The sequence below is a fragment of the Neofelis nebulosa genome, chromosome 3, assembly GCF_028018385.1.
Source record: "Neofelis nebulosa isolate mNeoNeb1 chromosome 3, mNeoNeb1.pri, whole genome shotgun sequence".
NCBI classification, from domain to species: Eukaryota; Metazoa; Chordata; class Mammalia; order Carnivora; family Felidae; genus Neofelis; species Neofelis nebulosa.
In genome coordinates, this window is record NC_080784.1 from 199,028,464 (window position 1) to 199,048,323 (window position 19,860).

The 19,860-nt window shown below is 37.2% G+C and overlaps 1 long non-coding RNA gene across 1 annotated transcript; it reads left to right on the forward strand.

Moving 5' to 3' along the window:
* Nucleotides 1-1,686: 1,686 nt before the first annotated feature.
* LOC131507820 (uncharacterized) lies at nt 1,687-19,481 on the forward strand. Its single transcript, XR_009259732.1, has 2 exons — nt 1,687-1,836; nt 19,081-19,481. It is a non-coding gene; the product is annotated as an uncharacterized LOC131507820 (long non-coding RNA).
* The last annotated feature ends 379 nt before the right edge of the window (nt 19,482-19,860 follow it).

The window sequence follows — 19,860 nt, forward strand, 5'->3', positions numbered from 1 at the left end:
TATCTACTGTTTTTTACAATGACTTCAGGTCTTTTTTTTTTTTCCTTTTTCTTTTTTTTCCTTCAAGATAACTCATCCAGTTCCCAGTGATTGCTTACACTCATTATCTAAGACATCCCATCACTGCTGGGCAGAACATTTCTTAGAGAAGCGTCATTACCATATCCTTTTCCTTTAAATAATAGACATGGTTCAAATTTGGAAACATCGGGGTTTCCCTCCCCCCTCATTGAAGCTGCTTATGATTAGGCGGGCTGGCAAGAGTTTAGCATTAAGAAGCCTCTGGCAGTGAGGACAGAACTTCTTAACACTCAGCAGTTAACAGCACAAACGTCAGCATTTAACAATGGGATCCAACTTTCCTTTGACACCAAGAGGTTATGATGACAACCTAATTGTTCTTCCTCCCCTGAAGATTTAAGGGGCTACTGCTCTGGCCCAGCTGCATGAAGAGGACACAAAGGACTTCAGACTCTTTATTATGTTCCATGCGCTCATTAAGAAGCGTTTTTAAAAAGGAAGCTCAAATAACATTTTAAAATCTCAAAATCAAATTTAAAGAACTTCGAAAAGTTGAATTTTCTACGTTATGGAGATTTTGCTACAGTGGAAAGAGGAGTAATTTTAAAATGAAAGAGTCCTAGAATAAAAAATAAAATGAAATAAAACCTCAGCTTGACATTTTTCCCCCTAATTTCTGGACTGTGACATGATTTCCCGGGCATTGTTCTCATCTGTCTTAGATTAGAATACTCTGAAATCAAACTCTGAGGCCAAAGCTTATAACAATTATTTCAGTGAGGCATGAAGTATCAGGGACACAGATGTGAATTAAAGACAAAGCAAGGTAAGGAAAGATGTTTTACTTGGTGTTAAACTCAACTGATTGCTTATATATGCGGCCATGTTCCAACAGGTGTAATGAAATGCCACTTCTTAGAATAGTCCATCTGAAGAGAGATAGAAGACATTATCCACAGAAGAAGAAATTATCCATAGACTCCAATTTCCTCTTGGTCAAGTTAACTCCACAGGGTGTTAATTCGGGTGAACTTCTGGATTGCCCATGTGTGAGTACAGAGAGAGGCTTGTTATACCTTGGTGACAACATAGAAGAGGCATATAGCAACAGCAATGGGTCCATGGAAAGTGTTCATAGAGTTTGATGTGGGTCCATGGAAAGTGTTCATAGAGTTTGATGCTTAAATAGTGACCGGGATGGAACAAGCAGTCACATGGCCAAAATATTTGAGGTGGTCCAAGAGAGTATATAACTGGTCTTAAAGAGTTATTCTGAGAATTAAGTAGAATAAATTATCCAAAAGATTCAATACATAATAGGTATTTTATTCATGTCATGTTACCAAAATGTTCTGCTTCATCAAAATAAGATGAATTCTTACAAATCTTAATTTAAAGGAAGTCTTCCCTCCATATTCCAACTCAAACAACCTGGACATCTGAGGAGAAGGGACTCTTCTTACCCACTCCTATGTTTCCTTCCATGTGCCATCAGACATAGTGAAAAAGGTCTTTTCTACCCTGAGGTGATGCTGAGAGAATGCAAAGCACAAGCCAGGGGCAACACCAAATATCGTTTTGAAGCAAGACTGGGATAAAGGGAAGAAGTGTGCTTTGGAAGCTTCCTGAATGTTCTTTGATGTCATAAAGCAGTAGGGAATAAAGGGCTAACTGAGAATATAAGATGAATAAGGAAATGCACATCTTCGTATTTTTAGAATTTAAATGAAGTTGGAGAATAACCTGCAAGTTGTAAGAAGCCCTGGAGAATGACTAATGTTATCAGCTTAAAGAAATCAAGATCCAGAGAGGGAGGTAAACCATAAGAGACTCTTAATTATAGAGAACAAACTGAGGGGTGCTGGAGGTGGGGGGGATGGGCTGGGCATTAAGGAGGGCACTTGTTGGGGTGAGCACTGGGTGTTCCATGTAAGTGATGAGCCACTGAAATCTACTCCTAAAACCACTATTAAACTATATGTTATCTAACTTGAATCTAAATCAACTCTTGGAAAGGAAAAAAAAAAAAAAAAAAGGAAATGAAGACCCTTTCACATTCTTAAAACCCTGTACCTTAAAGAAATTCCCTGGAATAGTTCTTCTCCTATGAGATGAGAAAGCTTCCCTGTTCCTCCCTGTCAACACTCACTCAAATAAGCAGTCCAGAAAGAACAAAACTCAACCCAAGAAAATATAACAAAAAACGAACAAGCATAGTACAGGTACACAAATATTAAAAAGGAAAAAAAAGAGGATAAAAAAAGAGCAGGAATAAAATTAGGTACAAAAACAAAGAAAGAAAAAAAAAGAAACTTTCATTTACATAGGTATGGCATACTAGATATCTGATTGGCCATCCAACACACAAAACTGAAATGTCAAAATAATGTAAAAATATCTTAAGGTATATCACTTAAAGGGCATGGATATAATACATCCACAGATGCAAAAGAAGAAGAGGGAAAGGGAAGGAAGAGAGGAAGAAGAGAAAAAGATTCTAAAATAAATAGAAAGAAAAGAGTGATCCTCCAAAATAAAAATCAATAGATAGATAGATAATAGATAGATAGATAGATAGATAGATAGATAGATAAGGAGGTGGGGAAGCATTTAGACTGGTGGAAGAAACAATAGATGGTGAGTAATTATATTCAATTGGGAGATAAAGTAACTTTCACATTAAAATTCTATAATAGTGAAACTAACTTTCTAAAAAAGGCAGGTAGAAAATCTAACAATTGGAGAAGATGCTTGTTATATACTAGCCAGCGGAATGATGAAATAGCCATATTAGTAAGAGTAAAAATATTTAGAAAAATAAAAAAAAACTACCAAATACATTAAGTTTTGTATAATTATATATATATAATTATATATATATATATATATATATATATATAAAATATGGGTTAAAATAATACAAATGATCTTTCTACAAAAAGAAATTGATAATTATACAATAATAGTGGGAAATTTTAATACAATTTTCAGTAATTGAAAGATAAAACAAATAAACAACAAAAAATCAACAAATTTACCTTAACTGAGATATTAAAATCAAGACCAATAAGAATGGAGCCAACTAACATCATGTGCCTCCTGACATGATTCAATAAGAAATTTAAAATATCACCTATGAATTAGTCCCACAAAAGTGTTTAACTTGAATGTAATCAAAAAGAAACAATCATAGGCATTCAGACTGTGGAATAGTCTATAAGGCGATTGTCCTTAAGTCTTTAAAAAAGTCATTATAAAAAAAGCAATACAAAATATCTAAATTGAATCCTAGAATTAATTTATATATTAAAAGAACCTCAAAGACATGACAATCAGATGTTATATGTGAACCTTAGTTAGATCCAGAAATTAGAAAGATAAAAACATCTGTAAGAGATATTGTGAGCTGTGGCAACCTGAATACAGAGGGTATGATAGGGTTCCTTGATTTAGAAAATTAAACTACAGGACATCTAGTTAAACTTGAATTTCATAAAACAATGAACAGTATTTTAGTATAAGGATGTACCACTCAATATTTGGGACATAGTAATATCAAATAGTTATTTGTTGTTTATCTGAAATTCAATTTAGTTTGGGTATTATGTATTTTATCTGGCAACCCTACTGTATATTCAGTGATATTGTACAATTGCTATTTTTTAGCTCATTTAACGAGATTCAGTGGTGAAATATCATAGTGCCTACAATTTTCAAGTTATTCTGAAAAAAACATTTTGATACTAAAACTTTATCAATTGAGGTGAAGGATATACTGTTGAAATCATTATTCTCTAATGTCTTCTGAAATTTTTTTAAAATATAAAATTGGCAAAAAGTCCATCAACTCCTGACTTCTATATGAGCCATTTCTCTTAAAATTAATATGTAATATTGAGTTTTTTAAATGGTTCTTTTCTGCCATGTGGTGGATTAAACTATCTTTCAGACCATTTCGAAAGGCAGGGATCACTCTAGGAGAAATTTATTTCATTTGGGAAAAAATTTTTTAAAAAAGTAAAATAGAAGATTTTAACAAAATACTTAATAACTTTGATCTAATTGTCAAATGTAGAACATTGTGCATGAGAGTTGGTGCAACTGAGGAATGGTATATACCTGATGGACGTACATTATTTTAATCATCCATAAAACAATAACAAAATGTGATTAGATGTATTTTTCAGAAAGCAACTATCAACAAATTCCAAAATCTATCTTATGGATTATGATCTCTGATAACCAATAATAACAATACCACATTCTTCTAAATAGCTGAGGTGCCGTTTAAAAAAGAAACTTAGAAAATGTTTATAATGGAAAACTGAAGGAAATACGTTAGAATAAAATTTGTGAAACACAGCCAAAGCAGTATTTTGAGGGAGACTTATAGCCATAATGGTGTCCATTAAAAGAGAAGAAAAGTTCAAAACTAGTGAATTAAATATCAAATTATGTTCTTTTTGGACTCAATATAACCTTGAAAACAAAGATGTTCCCCTTGTTATATTGTATTCCTGAGAGTGCTATCCATTCACTAAAGCAGTAAGTTAATCTTACAGATTGAATATTTGTTCCCCCCACAATTCATTGTTGAAGTCCTAACTTCCAGTTCTTCAGCATGTGCCCTTATTTGGAAATTGGGTCATTGAAATTGTAGCTAATTAAGATGAAGATTTAACCCAATATGAGCCATGGTTGGGCTCTTAATCCAATGTCACTGGGGTCCTTATTAGAGGGGATATTTGGAGACAGAGACACACACATAGGGAAAACACCATGTGAAGATAAAGACAGAGGTCAGAGTGATACTTCTGTATACCAAAGATTACCAGAAAAGCACCAGAAACTACAAGAGAGGCATGTAGATTGTTCTTCAGAGATCTCATAAGGAACCAGCCTTGTCAACATCTTAATCTTGGACTTCCAGCCCCCAGAACTGTGAGACAATGAATTTCCATGGTTTAAGTCACTCACTGTGTAACACTTTGTCACAGCAGTTCTAGCCAACTCATGCAGTTACCTTATTGACTATGTGGGCCATTCGTTGGAAAGCCCTTTGTTTTCTCTGAACTCAATACATTATTCACTATTGTATTTTGAAGCTTCTAACCCCATCATCTTTTTGTAGACTTTGCCAACGTGTGAAATTCCTGACAAGCAATTCCAGAATCTGTTACTTGAAAACATACATCCTAGGTTTAAAACCTCTCCCAAATATAGGATAAGAAAAGGAATCTTATAGGTAAATAATTTATCTGTCTGGCCTAAGCAACCAATATATGCTGAATAAACTGTATCTGTAAACTAGCATGTTAAAGCACCAGAATATGTTGATTTTGTTTGCACAGACATTTATGGTGGCTTTTTGGAGAGTGGCTATCAAGCTGAATGTAGGCCATATGTTACCAAAAGCATAAAACATACACATACAAAAAAAGTGTTATTTGGATGACAAGAGAATTTTAGGGCAAAAAATACACATAAGAAAAACATTGCTACTTTATAATATATACATGTTGAAAGATGACAATTATGTGTTATGCTTCTTTTTAAATTGTACAGTAATTTGAGTTGCAATTACAATTTTAAATGAACAATTGGGAAGGATAATTATATCTCATTATGTCAACTGGGCTTCTCTAACGAGCTCTCTTACTAGATACTAGTGAAAGTAAAATAGACTCCAAAATATGATTTAGGTAGCAAAATGCTATCTTCGTCTTTTGTTTTTGAGTTGTTTCTCTAGCAAATCACGTTTGGTAGTGACCCGTTAAGTTTGGGAGACATACGTCATTTGAAAGACGTGGAGACTTTATTTTGCAACCAGTTTCTAAAAATTATTATCAGGAAGAATAAAGAATTTTAAGTAAAAGTGTCAAATTAAAAAGCAGCAAACACAGTTAAGGAAAAGAAGGGTGGGCATATCTATTTGAATATTTGGGGGGTGGATATGAAACCATGAGACCACAAAGTCGTTAAGTGACTCTGAGTACAATGTACTTAACTTTTCGGCTTCAGTTTTCTCATCTCTAAGTGTGAATAATACATTTTTCCTCTCAATTTTGGTTTGATGGTTAAAGGAATTTATAGTTGAAATGTAGTCAGCTGTAGGGTAGCAATCAGACATTGTTAGCCTCCTTTCTGTCAATTATGAAAGGGAAAGGTGGTTCTGACATTTTTATGCAACTTTTGAGAACACAAAATCATTCATGTTTCACTTTTTTGGTGAATTCCCCCCAATCTCATTAAATAAGATTAGATTACTTGGGGGAGTGAGCTTATAGTTGTGGCTCCGTTATAATGTGGGCGACAAGAGGGTCTCCAAGGAAATCCTCCTTGAAACACTTGTCCTCACTGGGAAGGTCTTTAGGAGGCTCTCCTCTGGGGCCTCTTGTGCTTTTCTCTGACAACATTTTGCAAATATTTAAAAACAGAAACCCCTGGGGTGCCTGGGTGGCGTCAGTTGAGCATCTGACTCTTGATTTCGGCTCAGATTCTCATGGTCTGTGAGTTCAAGTCCCACATCTGTACTCTCAGTGCGGAGCCTGCTTCAGACTCTCTGTCTCCCTTTCTCTCTGCTTCTCTTCCAATCTCTCTCTCTCTGTCTCTCAAAAGTAAATAAAGATTTAAAAAAGAGAGATCATTTCTTTTCAGGGCAGTCATTGTTCCATAAAGTTATTTCTTTAAATCCTACTGGCTTTCTGAAGATAATGTCTTTTATAAAACTACCAATTTGGAAAAGGGTCAAAATACAGACTGGGTACCCACAGATTTGGGTTCATTCCTGACTCAAAAGGTGGTATTGGGCAAAATTTGACTCCTTCATATTTTATCTTCTTACTAGAAACATGAGAGGTCAAAATACATGCCATCAAGCAATCTTGCTAGAGAAATATCAATTCTTAATCTAATCTGATTGCTCTTGATCTTAAAGAAAAAGCAAGAAGACCCTTCTGTAAAATTCACCTAGTTCTCTCAGGCACATGGCCTTTCAGTAAGCAAAAGGAATGTTTGATGTGTTAAATAGTCTAATTCAGAAATTCCGATTTGAAGGTAAGACTCACTCTTTATATAGGGTTGTGTTTGATATTTCAGAGGAGGATGGGTAAAGGAACGAAATCAAATTTTATCTGGGGAGTCGATGGTAACATTTTTAAATCACTCGACTTCTGACAATTCATCTCAAAAACATTAAAGAAACATGTGCAATGACAGTTTTAAAAATAAAAGTTTAGAAAAAGATAAAGGTGGTGACCCATTGTAACTACATCCACTGGGCTACAATTTGGCATTTAAGAGTGTATAAGGAGATAGTTCTTTAAAAAAAATGTTTATTTTTGAGAGACAGAGACAGAGATAGAGACAGACTGTGAGCAGGGGAGGGGCAGAGAGAGAGGGAGACACAGAATCGGAAGCAGGCTCCAGGCTCCAAGCTGTCAGCACAGAGTCGGACGCGGGGCTTGAACTCATGAATGGTGAGATCATGACCTGAGCTGAGTCAGACGCTTAACCAACGGATCCACCCAGGCACCCAGATATTTCTGAGTTTAGAAGACAATATCTGGATCTCCATTTATATATTTATTTTCTCATCCTTATTATTTCAATTTTGTTTTGCTTTTATTGTATATCATACATACCGTATTGGTATAATACTACATGTATATAACTTTTAAACAAGTAAAGAAAATATGTAATACAAATAGTTTGGGATAAATGATCTACATGTGATCATTGGGTATGATCAATAAAACTTTGGAGACCACTGAGTTAAATTCAAAACATTGCTGTAGAAAAATAGATTTTTTTTTTTTTTTTTTTTTTTGGGACAGAGAGAGACAGAGCATGAACGGGGGAGGGGCAGAGAGAGAGGGAGACACAGAATCGGAAACAGGCTCCAGGCTCCGAGCCGTCGGCCCAGAGCCTGACGCGGGGCTCGAACTCACGGACCGCGAGATCGTGACCTGGCTGAAGTCGGACGCTTAACCGACTGCGCCACCCAGGCGCCCCAGAAAAATAGATATTAACACTTATCGATTTTTGCTGTAAGAGAGATCATTGCCAAGACCCTACTTCAAGGCTCCCATGTTCTCTGTTCCAACTGCCTAAATGTTCTTTCTCCCCAAATCAATCTAGTTCCTTCCCAACATCTTCCAGGTCTCTTAAAATATCGTTTTTCTCCTAAGTCATCCTTGTATATCTTATCTAAAATTTAATACCCCTGCCCCAATGTTTCATATACCTTACTACTCTCTCTATTTTTCTTCTGAGCACTTATCACTCCTTACTCATCTATTGCCTATTTTATTAATATTTTAGACTACACTATAACTTCCTGTATTGAACAAGAGAGTAAACTTTCATTCATTCATTCATTCCTCATAATTGAGCTTAAATACAACACCATGCTCTATATGGTTTTCTTTTTACATTTGGAATTATTTTCTGATCATAAGAGGAAAAAAAAATCTCCTTTATGAGCTTCAGAAAACAGAAAAATTTTCTTAACTCACTCCTGTTAAATCTTTTTCTCTCTGGTCATGAAGTATGTGATCAGGCAGGTTGGCATGGTTTTATTGGTCAGTTAATATAACACTAACAGTTACAGTACGTATTCTGTGGCTTCACCTTACCTACAGAACTTATTTAATCTGTACCACAAATACAACATGTTGTTGGATTTCCATTTGGTAAGACTGGAAACTGAGGCAAAGGGTATTAAGTAACTTGACCAGAAATTATACAACTAATGTCTATACTTAGCACTGGAGTAGGAGTTTCTGGAAATCAAAAGTTATATACCAGATGCATCTTCTGTTCTTAAAAAAAATGAATACTCTAGGGGTGCCTAGGTGACTCCATCGCTTAAGTATCAGACTTCGGCTCAGGTAATGATCTCACATTTGGTGAGTTTGAGCCCTGCCCTGGGCTCTGTGCTGACAGCACGGAGCCTGAAGCCTGCTTCGAATTCTGTGTCTCCCTCCCTCTCCGCTCCTACCCCATTGTGCTCTCTCTCTCTCTCTCTCTCTCTCTCAAAAATAAATAAAAATTTAAAAAATCAAAAAATTAAAACTCTGGAATATCCGATTCATAGATGAATTAATTAGTGAGTGAATGAGTGAATCAATCAACTGAGTCACTTATAAAAGAGTTAAAGAACAATACATACTACATGATCAAACACTGTCTCTGTGGTTACTGAAATGAAGTGCTTTGAGATCTGCAGAGGAAAAAAAACAGTCAATACAATCGGTATCGGAGGGAAGTGAGGTAATCTCCAACTGTAGGAAGGAAAAAGCAATTCAGTTAATTCAACATGCATATAATACCCACACAATGCTTGAAAGCCATTGGGCTAGATCCTAGGGATACAGAAACAAAAGTGATATGTTTGCTGTCCTAAACATCTTTCTAGTGGAAGAGAAAGATTGATACAGAAATAACTGCGAAAGTGTTGGTTTAAGCACTAATAAAATAAAAATAAGATGTAGAAGTGTTATAGAAGAGAAGGCAGCAAGGCTGAGTGCTTTTCTAAATGTTTACAGAAAAGCCTTATAGATATTATTTGTAATTAAATTCAAATTTCCTTTCAGGGCAAAGAGCCTTTGTGACAGTGTCCTCGTGCTTTACATTTGTTTGAATTCTTTTCTTAAACTTCAGTGAACACTGGAACTGAATTCTGTATATTACATCCCATAAATAGGAAATGGACCTTAGCTCATTTTTTTGTGTGTTTTTTTCTGTGAAGCCAAATGATGTCTATGTCATTAGAGTAAATTAGTGCTCTAGGATTATTTCTTTAACTAGAAAAATATGTAGATGCCAAATTTTCACGCGGACGTTACCAACAAAAACTGCTGATCGCTTTTGACAATGGGGATTCATTTCAGAGAATCCACATCGACTGCAGAAACAGGGTCTCTGCTCTAAACCAGGCATTTTTGTAACCGTCGCATTTCCCCTTGCAAAGCTGCTCATATATATATTTGAATATTTTTCATCCTTTAAGAGGATGGGAGATTATTTGCAATTTAACATATTAAGTTGAGATGTGCCTAAAGGACCCAGAACAAACGTTAAGTGTAACATAAGTCTAGCAGGACAATTACTTGCTTAATGACTCAGAATTTGTGCCCAGCAACGCACGCCGTGATAGATGGAAGTGTTAAGCATTCACAATGTAGTTTTCAGACGATACCATTATGCCAAAAAGTATTCACACAGATCCAGAAATCAAAGGATATTTGCAAAGTCATCAAAAATTGAAACGAATACTGCTGAAGTGAGGATTCAAAGGGTCCAGGAATTAAAATTAAGAACTCCAAAGACTCTCAGGCAATGCAGCGGTCAGGGACGGTCCCAGAATGCTATAGAAAAGAATGATCCTGACGACCTATTCTGTCAAGTGCTGCGCTAGTCTTTCTTTTCTGTTATTAAACCAATCTGGTCTTCCTCTGAATCCATGATGCTCATCGGGAAATCAACTATGTCACATTTAGGAAAGGTAAAAATACAGAAGGAGAATGCCAGTTTTGAGCTATTGCTAAAGACCAGACAAAATTCTTGGGGCACCTGTGTAACTCAGTTGGTTCAGCGTCCCACTTCGGCTCAGGTCATGATCTCATGGTTCGTGAGATCAAGCACGGAGTCTGCTTGGAATTCTCTCTTTCCCTCTCTCTCTGTCCCTTCCCTGCTTGCTCGTTCTCTATCAAAATAAATAAATATCAAAAAAAAAAATGTAAGTGCCCTTCTTTGAGATAAGTGTTCAGAACACCCGCCTGTCGAGGTGATTCCTAATTCACTGGTGACCAGAGCCCGTGTCTGGTGGTTCCCTCCGTTGCTCTGTGCAATCTAATTTCAAAGCCCTTATGACCCACCAACTAGTAGAGAGAAGGCCCCCAGTGTCCACGGGAGAGCTTGTCCAAGAACCTTAAACAATGACAGGGAGGTGACAGTGTATAAAAGTATGGGATTCCAACCAGGCCTTAGCTTATGGGTTCTTGATCCCCTTCTGAATGTGCCCTAGTTTATTTCTGGCTGAACTATGGTCTTGGGAAAAGGGTTGACCCTCAACCCAGCAACCACCCAAACTTAGTTCATTTTCTCTGTGGACTCTCCCCATGTTCTTCTACCCTCCACTGTTTTGAGTATCTTTTTTGTCTTTATAAACATTTCTATGTACTTATACCTCAATGATATGAAAAAAAAAGGAGGGTGGGCAAAACGCTATCCCTTCTCCAGTTTTTCAAAGCTAAAAAATGTGCTGAATTAAACCTTTAAGAAATACAATAGGACTACTGGACTGACAAAACCTGTCTTTAAATATATATATAATATATTATATATATATATATAATATAATATATATATATATATATATATCTTCTGGGTGAGGGCAGAGGGAGAGGGAGAGAGAATCCCAAGCAGGCTCCATAATGTCAGTGCCCAGCAAAGCTCCACACAGGACTCAAACCTACAAACTATGAGATCATGATCTGGGCCAAAATGAAGAGTCAGAGGCTTAACTGACTGAGCCACCCAGGCGCCCCTCACCAAAACCTTTCTTTTGTCATGTTTCTTTAAATATCCAGACCTTTGTCTTGAAAATGAGGAGGTGGTCTGTCTGGAGACTCAGAGGACCATTATAGGATGATGTTTATAATGTGCCTTCACTTCACGGAAAAAGAAGGACTTGGGGTGACCAGGCCAAGCAAAAGGATGTGTTATCAAACTCTGTATTTTTATAAAGTACAACAGGAATTCAAAGGACAAAGTTTCCTCATTTCCTGGGGTGTTTTCCACTGTAACTCAGTACCCTGGCCCCTTCTACAAAACAGCAAGTGCAACTCTTTAAGCAACTGAAGAGTCAGAAAGGCACATTGCTAATAAGAACGTCTTAAAAGCTAATGTATATTCATTTACTTCCTGTCAATTTCAGTTGTCTTCTATGTTTCACTTCACCTCCTAGATTCTTTATGAGTATCTGTACAAAGAGTCAAGTGAAGACTGCAGAAAAATATCCACACTCTTAAAAGAAAATGAAAAACACTTTGCTTGATTATCCGTGTATATTTGCTCATGGACATGTTTAAGGGATGCATTATCAAAATAATGTATATATGCATATTTTCACTTACATATTTATGCTTTTTGAGAGAAGCATTAAGATATGTTAAAGTTCATTGGAAGATCAGAAAGTCATATTTAAACACTAACCCTGATGAGAGCCACACGCTTTTGAGAAAGTCAGTTAATGCCTCCGAACATTACATCCAATAACCTCACTCCGAACTCCTACCTTCCTGGAACTCTCAGCAGTGTGCCCAGAAATAAGGCCAGTTTGCCCCTTGGAACGTTAGGAAGCTGCCTCGACTACTGATCTCCAAACATAAAATGTGACCCCTATGACTTGCATCCTTTCCTACTTTCCACTGTGTCTGTGGAAGGACTATTCTCCCATACCTAGGAGGAGCTCTGAGTCCTATCTCTTTCTCTCCCCTCACCTCTTCTCTCTTCTCTCTCCTCCTGCCCCTCCTCTTCTTTCTTTCCCTGCTGCTCCTCTTCTTCTCTCCCTCCTCCTCCTCCCCCTCCCCCTCCTACTGTTCCTCCTCATTCTTCTCTTCCTCCCCCTCCTTCTTCTCCTCCCCCTCTCCCTCCTCCTCTACCACCTTCTTTGTCTCCTCCTTCTTCTCCTTCTTCTCCTCCTCCTCCTTCTTCTTCTTCCTCTTCCTCTTCTCCTCATCCTTCTCCTCCTTCTCCTTCTTCTTCTTCTTCTTCTTCTTCTTCTTCTTCTTCTTCTTCTTCTTCTTCTCCTTCTTCTTTTTCCTCTCCTTCTCCTTCTTCCTCTTCCTCTTCCTCTTCCTCTCCTTCTCCTCCTCCTCCTCCTCCTTCTTCTTCTTCTTCTTCTTCTTCTTCTTCTTCTTCTTCTTCTTCTGTACGTTTAAACACCCACACTTGTTCTTTGATACCATTTTAACTGCACACTGCAGATTTGCTATGCTGTCTTCACTGTGATTCTAATCAACATTGTTTGCAATTTCTTTTGTAATTTTGCCTTTATCTTGTTAGATTTTTACATAATATATATTAGTTTTCTTTTCATTCCTAATTCAATTTTCATTGTGCTTATTGGACATGATCCATGGAATTTTTATTTTTAGAAAATAAAAGAGGCTTACTTTATAGTTTAGTCTTCAAATAATTTATAAATATCCCCAAAGGACAAAAATTCTTTATTCGTTGTGTGAAAGGCTTTATCTCTCTCTCCTCCTCTGTATTTCTCTGTTAATATTAGCTCTAGCCCTTGGATTTTATTTTCCCATATTTTTACTTTTTTTTTTTTTTTTTTTTTTGCTTGTTATAACTATTTTGGATAAGGTTGTTTGTAGAAACTGTGGTCTGGATCGTGTCATGGTGATCTTTGAAAATACCTCTTTGTAAATTATCTGTGTATGCTGAGTTATTTTTTTTAGAATGAAGTGTGACCAAAAAAGAGAAAACTGTCCTTCGGGGCCTGATTTTTAGATGTAAACTTTAAAATGTGTGAGGCAAACACAGAAATCCTAGGTCTTCTCTGGTCTGAGAAAGGAGATGTAAACTTTTGTGTTCACTTCAAGTTCCATTTTGGTTACGAGGAAGAACTTTGGGGTCTAATATTCCAGTTTCCACCCTAGCTCACTCATTTACTATGAGATTTGGGCATATTACCTCGTCTCTAGACTTCTTAATTTTTTTTCCATCTGTAATATGGAAAGAAATATAATTACTTCACACAATGTTATGAAGATTAATGATTAATCAGCTAATCTATGAACAACGCTTGTATACTTTCTAGCTCACAATAAGTGTTATTTAAATCACAACCATTATTGTGACGTTATTAATGGTTATAATGCAGAACAAAGTTACCAGCAATTTCACGGTATCTTGTTTTCATAGCTGCTGTGCACTTATTCACAAAAGAAAGCTAGAAAAGTGGGAAGAATAACAGTTCCTATCCTGACTCACAGATGAAAAGCCCAAGACTTACCCTGTGAAGGGGGTCTGTTCAATGTCATTTAAACAATCAGCAATACAGTCGGACCTTGAACTGGGGACATTTGACTGCAAACTTACCGTGCTTTTATTCCAATTTACTGTATTTTTAGTGCATTTAAAGTAATTTGTCTTTTGCATTTAATACCCTACAGGTACTTGGGGGGAAAAAAAAAACAGGCACACAAAAATGAGATATGCAGGCGTATTTAAAAAGTAATTGAAAAACGGGGGTCAAGAGGAGAATCTTTAAAGAAAAATACACCAATTCAGAGAAACGAAGGGGCAGGTCTAGTGACTGCTTTGGAGGCTGGCGAGGAAGGACATGAAATGCAGGCACAAGAGGTCAAGCTTAAAATAATAGATGCTTACGAGGCTGATTCTTCATTATTATTGTTATTCAAACAAAGACCCACAGCTGTTACCTGGACCTTTGGCCCAAACCACACGCTTCTTTATATATGTATTGTGAATTTCACTGAAAGGGCTGTTCTTAAGTAACATTTTTAAAGGAATAAATGTGTGGGAAAATGACACTGAATGGAGCTCAAATTTGTACATAAGTTTCTTGGATCAATGACTCAATATCTTCAACCCTCTACCCTTTTCTCACAAATAATATTAAAATTAAACAAAAAGACTTGGTGCAGATAGGAAGTGCCAGCCAATCCCCACCCCTTCCCTACAATGCTCATGGAAAGAGAATTGGTGTGAGTTGGAAGAGAAGAAGAAATAAATTTTTAGTATCAGACCTTCCATCAAGCACTTCACACATCCTCAAATGCAATTCTCAGAACAACCTTGTGAAGCAGATCATACTTTGCCCTGAAAATGGTGGACAACTGATGGCCACATCGACCAAATCCAGCCTGCCGCCTGTTTTTTTAAAAGTTTTATTAGAACACAGCCACCTTCATGTCACTTAAATCTGACCTATGGTTATTTTTCAGCTACAAGGGCCTAGTTGAGTGGTTACAAAAGAGAAAATGTGGAAAGCAAAACCGAAACACTGTAAGATTGTCAAGCCCTGATAAGGAAACTGAGACTCAATGAAAATGAATATTATGTTTAATGTCAAATAGCTCTCGACCTTTCGAAGGAAGAGATTGGTCTTGGATTTTCCCAGTTCAACATGAGATGAGATCCAGAGACTTCTTTGGGGCAACCAAGATGGATGTCTCTCTAAATGTGCCATTAAGGAACATAGTTTCATCTGAGAGAACATGGGTGTTCACATAGAGAAGGTTTGCAGTTCAGAATCTGAAGAACTGATGAGAGCACCAGATTCCCTCTGACTTGTCAGTGACCCTGTTGGACAGTGTACAAGGTAAATGAGGGAACGTTAGCCATTATGCTGCACAAACTGGGCAAGAAACACAGATACGTGTTTGTAAGGTCGTTCAGTGCCAACTCAAAGTTTTGTTTCTTTGCTAGACAATTCGTTCCCTGTCATAGGATTTCCTTTTAACTTTGACACCTCTTTGAATTTTTTTTTTTTTTAATTTCCTATTGCCCTAAGACAGTTTGCTGACTTCAGCCTTTCGGCCGATAAGAAGGAAGAGGGCAGGGTAAGCAAAAGGAAACATCTGGGCACAGACATGTGATTTGTGAATTAAGGGCAGGCCTCTTAGATGTTCCTGTTAGTATTTGCCTTGCATTGCCAGGTAATCTCCCATTGGTTTGGTTTTTTTTGTTTGTTTGTTTTTGGATTTTTTTCCCCATCAATCATAAAGTCAAAAGGTTATGAGATTATCAAGTTAGGAAAACAATGTGATATAGTTGGAAAAACTCACTTAGACATACACTCAGAAAACAGACTCAAGCCCTGCTTTTACACCAAAGATCCAATGCAATGATCAGCTGTTGAAATGCCATATAAGCCCACTTTTATTGGAAAATGGGGGCAAATTCTGCCACCATCTCACCACAAGGTTGTTGTAAGGATCAAGGTAGATGATGCCAGTGAACACGCTCTTGAGCTAATAGAGACCATGTAAGGTACCCAGGATCATTATAATGATAATGATGACGATGATAATGATAATGGCAAAGATGACCAACTCAGGACATTTGTGAAAGAGCAAGAAGGTGGGTGTTAATAATTACATTGGGACAACTCTTTAAGCCAGGATGGCTCTACACAGAATGGACATACAACCATGGCCATCCTTCTGAAGCATTCTATTTCACGTGTTTAATTTCCAAGCACCATACCTCAGTCTAGGGTGGGAGAGGGAGAATTTATTACCCTTTCCAGGAACGTGGCCGATTGGAGAAAATCCTGACTTGGAAAGAGAGCAGAAGGGGAGTGCAGGGGAGAGAGGGATCCTAACACTTCTGACCGGCACCCTCCAGGGGAGACACCCTTCTGCTCACATAGTTCTCACCTCCTCTGTCCCTCAAGCGCCTCCGGTCAAGAATCTCAAACCAGCTTTGCTTTGCCACAAACTCTCCGTTACGATACTTCCTTCCTTCTTATGAAAATTGTACTAAAGTGCGTGTTTCCATTAATTGCCCATAGTTTATCTGACAGAAAGTATGTCGTGTTATCATCTAAAACTGATTCAGTTTCAAACCCACTTTCAAACTTTTCAAACCCACTACCACTGATTCTGTCAAGACACTTAACGTATCTCACCTTCACTATTACAAGAGTCTCTATCTGGCTTCTCGGCTTCCAGTCCCCACACTTTCACCCACCCTGACTTTTCAGTCTCCTCCTCTTCCCTTGGAGCTTTGAGCTGACGAATACACGCACAGGATGGAGTACAGGGTGCTCGTGTCGCAGCGCCTGTGAGAGGACGTGTGCCACACAGGCACACGACCCAGGACCACAGATGCTCCTAGGGATCCGTGCTGTGCTTTGCACCTTGTGTGGCACAGAACACAGACTCCGTAACTCACTCTGGAGCAGCAGGTGGAGTGTTACCACCTTCTCATAAGCGTTCACCATATGCCCAGAAACGTAGATGCTTTGGAGTTCCGCTGTTTGCAAAAAAAAAGTACAGGCATGTTTCAGGAGCCACTTCTCGGCTCCTGAGGTTTGTCTTGCTGAATATATTCCGTGCGTCTTTATTCTTCGACGCTTTCAATTTATGCACAGGGAGATTATCATATCTGACTGATTTGCTAGGCCAGTCCTGATTTCAGAAAACACATTGCATACTATAAACCATTACCGCCACGGGAGACCTTTCATATCTAGTTCAGTGCATCAGGAACTCATTTATGAGATAACGCTCCTGGAAGTCAAGGTCTCTTTATAGAACTCTGTGATGTAATGATTTTATAACACATCTAAATTCATCACCTAAAATAGGAAAGTGTTGACTATCAGAAAATGTGATTATGATACATGAATGCAATATGAAAGTCATGCCATTATAATGGGATCGAGGGACAAGTTAGTTAGGGGGATGATTTTACTCTTTTTGTTTCTGCAGTTGTTGATGTCTGCTTACGTTACTCTATATGCATTCAGTTAGCCTTTGTTGAGACTTAACAGGAGATAACTTATTAGAAAGAAATGAGGGGAGGGGCACCTGGGTGGTTGAGTTGGTTGAGCGCCTGACTTAGGGCTCAGGTCATGATCCCATGGTTAGTGAGTTTGAGCCCCACATTGGGTTCTCGCTGTCAACACAGAGACTGCTTTGGATCCTCTCTCTCCCTCTCTCGGTCCCCCCTCTCCTGCTCATTCTCCCTCTCTCAAAAATTAAAAAAAAATTTTTTTAAAAGAAATTAGGGGAGAAGATCCTACATTTGAGAAAATTCTGAAATCGACTTAGCCCTCTCTTTGTAGTTTTAAGATATTTATATACCTAATCCCTTTCTCCGATATTCCCCAGGAATGATATTTATGATTTGTTTGGACCCAAACCTATAGGAGGGGGTGGCAGGGAGGGGCTCTGCATTTCTGGAAGCAGTGTATTTAGGATGCAAAGGAAAACTGACAAGAAAGGTTGCAGATGGATTGCCTTGTATTGTGACCAAATCCTGATATGTTGAAAATAGGCAACACCAATAATTCTGCAAATCTCGGATATGGAGTCAAAGAGGTGGGGTTGAAGCCCAGCTTTCCTCCTTACAAGCTGAGTTATATTAGGCAGACAATTAACTGCCACTAGGCTCAATGATATGCATAAGTGAGAGTAATAATAATAAATTATATATATGTGTATATATATATATATATAACATAAAGAATGAAGGAACTAATGTATAACTGCTATCATATATATACATATATATGTACATACATATATGTATATATATGTAATATTATATATATGTATATATAATATTATATTATAGTATAGTATGGTATAGTATAGTATAGTATATGTATAAATAATATTATGTATAAAATTGCCTCAATGATTATTTTAGGATCAAAGGCATAAAAATTGCTTGGTATCTAAAGAATGTGGACACAAATAAACATAAGCACTAAACAGTGATGAATCACATATGGCTGACCTTTTTTTTTTTAATACTAATGTTTTACACATAGAAACTCTGTAGAGAAGGCCACCATTTAAACATATAATAAACCCATTGAGAATGTCAACCATTGGTGATGCAAACTAGACCAGATCTAAGCATTAAGAGATTCCACGCCTAGGTGGCTCAGTGGGTTAAGCGTCTGACTTCGGCTCAGGTCATGATCTCACGGTTTGTGAGTTCAAGCCCCACTTTGGGCTCTGCGCGGACAGCTCAGAGCCTGGAGCCTGCTTCGGATTCTGTCTCTTGTCTCTCCGTCCCTCCCCTCCTCACTCTCTGTCTCTCTCTCAAATATAAAAAATAAGAAAGACACAAAAAAATTTTAATAAAAAATTAAAAAAAAAAAAAAACAAAGAGATTCCAGATATGCCCCTTAGATTGGGAAAAGCCACAACTCGTGTGTTGCCTTCATCAGAACAATATTTAATTTTATGCCCATCATCTACTGCAGCCTTTCTTGAAGGATTCTGAAAATCCCTTTATTGGAAGTTAGGTCAACATAGCTATTGTGTTTTCTTCCAGCCTGTTCTTCCTAAGTGCTGTTCAAGTCACCAGCAGCTCAGAAAACCATCGAACATCGGAGAATGGCCACTGCACACATTAATGTGTCCACTGCTGCCCTTTGACCGTTTTTGTACCTATTCATGCTGTTTCAGGTTCAATGTTGTCATCTCACACTGGACTCCTGTTCTCCAACAAGTGACTGTGTAAACGGGGAGGAGAGAAATCACAAGGTTTCTAATGTAACTACGTGAGGCTTTTATTGTGTTTTCTCTTCCAGTTTAGAGATAGTCAATGGATAAAAAGTAAATATTCCCGAGGGCTCTTTTTCTGAACTGCAGTGGCATTATTAGTAATGCCTACTTCATTGGTGTGTAAGATTTGAAAATGTTCCATAAAGCATCAAGCACAATGCAAACATTCGTTATTATTGTTATGACTTTTTTATTACATCTAGAGGGAAAAGAGTGCTGAAAGTTATAACTACGAATTCTAGTTACTTTACAGTCCCATAAACAATATCATGAAAAGCCTTAAATGCTAAGAATAAGGATCATACATATTCAAGAGAGTTTATATTTATGTTTAATACACACACACACTCATATATATATATATATATTTATATATATATACATATATATATATATATATATATAATAAGATATATATATATACATATATCTATGTATATTGTTTGGAGCCAATAATATGGTCATTAAAATTGGCCACAATTGTAAACACAATGACTATTACTGTTATACAGCACATATCAGCCCAGTATGCAAAGGAACTGTATGA